We start from the raw sequence: 2,500 nt of genomic DNA on the forward strand, positions 1-2,500 counted from the left end.
TTTTTTTCACAAAAACTTTTTTTTTTTTTTTTTCCCCAAAAAATTTTTTTTTTCGTTCCAAGCTAACCAAGACATCTACTATTCACTAGTAGAGCAATCGAGACTGCAAAGCAAGCAATGGCCTTACTTGCAGCTCTTGGTGCTGAGAACTCCCCCCCCCCTATAGTAGTCTTAAGTAAAACCACAGCTCTGACAGGAGTAGATATTGCATGCGAGCGAGGAGTCGTAATGGGCAAAATTGACTCGGGGGACCTCCAAATCGAATTCCGTTTCGAGCAAAACACTTCTTAGGCTTCAAGGAAGCTCCCATAAAATTTCCAAACCCAAACTCCAAACTTCATTTTTTAGCCTACAATGCCCACGTGCACGCCGGTGTGCACGCAGGGGTGCTTGAGCATGCGGGAGAGGAGCCATAATGGGCAACATTGACTCGGGGGACCTCCAAATCGAAATCCGTCTCGAGCAAAACACTTCTTAAGCTTCTAGGAAGCTCCCATAAAACTTCCAAACCCAAACTCCAAACTTTATTTTTTAGCATACAATGCCCACGTGCACGCCGGGGTGCTTGAGCGTGCGGGCGAGGAGCCATAATGGGCAACATTGACTCGGGGGACCTCCAAATCGAAATCCGTCTCGAGCAAAACACTTCTTAAGCTTCTAGGAAGCTCCCATAAAACTTCCAAACCCAAACTCCAAACTTTATTTTTTAGCATACAATGCCCACGTGCACGCAGGGGTGCTTGAGCATGCGGGAGAGGAGCCATAATGGGCAACATTGACTCGGGGGACCTCCAAATCGAAATCCGTCTCGAGCAAAACACTTCTTAAGCTTCTAGGAAGCTCCCATAAAACTTCCAAACCCAAACTCCAAACTTTATTTTTTAGCATACAATGCCCACGTGCACGCCGGGGTGCTTGAGCGTGCGGGCGAGGAGCCGTAATGGGCAAAATTAACACGGGGGACCTTCAAATCGAAATCCGTCTCGAGCAAAGCACTTCTTAGGCTTCTAGGAAGCTCCCATCAAATTTACAAACCCAAACTCCAAACTTCATTTTTTAGCACACAATGCCCACGTGCACGCGGGGGTGCTTAAGCGTGCGGGCGAGGAGTCATAATGGGCAAAATTAACTCGGGGGACCTCCAAATCGAAATCCGTCTCGAGCAAAGCACTTCTTAGGCTTCTAGGAAGCTCCCATAAAATTTCCAAACCCAAACTCCAAACTTCATTTTTTAGCATACAATGCCCCCGTGCACGCGGGGGTGCTTGAGCGTGCGGGGGAGGAGTCATAATGGGCAAAACTAACTCGGGGGACCTCCAAATCGAAATCCGTCTCGAGCAAAACACTTCTTAGGCTTCTAGGAAGCTCCCATAAAATTTCCGAACCCAAACTCCAAACTTCATTTTTTAGCATACGATGCCCACGTGCACGCCGGGGTGCTTGAGCGTGCGGGCGAGGAGTCATAATGGGCAAAAACTAACTCGTGGGATCTCCAAATCAAAATCCGTCTCGAGCAAAGCATTTCTTAGGCTTCTAGGAAGCTCCCATAAAATTTCCGAACCCAAACTCCAAACTTCATTTTTTAGCATACGATGCCCACGTGCACGCCGGGGTGCACGAGCGTGCGGGCGAGGAGTCGTAATGGGCAAAATTAACTCGGGGGACCTCCAAATCGAAATCCGTCTCGAGCAAAGCATTTCTTAGGCTTCTAGGAAGTTCCCGTAAAATTTTCAAACCCAAACTCCAAACTTCATTTTTTAGCATACGATGCCCACGTGCGCGCCGGTGTGCACGTCGGGGTGCTTGAGCGTGCGCGCGAGGAGCCGTAATTGGCAAAATTAACACGGCGGAAATCTAAATCGAAATCCGTCTCGAGCAAAGCACTTCTTAGTCTTCTAGGAAGCTCCCATAAAATTTTCAAACCCAAACTCCAAACTTCATTTTTTAGCATACGATGCCCACGTGCACGCCGGTGTGCACGAGCATGCGGGCGAGGAGTCGTAATGGGCAAAATTAACTCGGGGGACCTCCAAATCGAAATCCGTCTCGAGCAAAGCATTTCTTAGGCTTCTAGGAAGTTCCCGTAAAATTTTCAAACCCAAACTCCAAACTTCATTTTTTAGCATACGATGCCCACGTGCGCGCCGGTGTGCACGTCGGGGTGCTTGAGCGTGCGCGCGAGGAGCCGTAATTGGCAAAATTAACACGGCGGAAATCTAAATCGAAATCCGTCTCGAGCAAAGCATTTCTTAGGCTTCTAGGAAGCTCCCATAAGATTTCTGAACCCAAACTCCAAACTTCATTTTTTAGCATACGATGCCCACGTGCACGCCGGTGTGCACGAGCATGCGGGCGAGGAGTCATAAAGGGCAAACTTAACTCGGGGGACCTCCAAATCGAAATCCGTCTCGAGCAAAGCATTTCTTAGGCTTCTAGGAAGCTCCCATAAAATTTTCAAACCCAAACTCCAAACTTCAATTTTAGCATACCATGCCCACGT

The sequence above is a fragment of the Cornus florida genome, unplaced genomic scaffold (assembly GCF_030987335.1).
Source record: "Cornus florida cultivar Cherokee Brave unplaced genomic scaffold, ASM3098733v1 CherokeeBrave_3.0.0_Hap2_scaffold_53, whole genome shotgun sequence".
Taxonomy (NCBI): Eukaryota; Viridiplantae; Streptophyta; class Magnoliopsida; order Cornales; family Cornaceae; genus Cornus; species Cornus florida.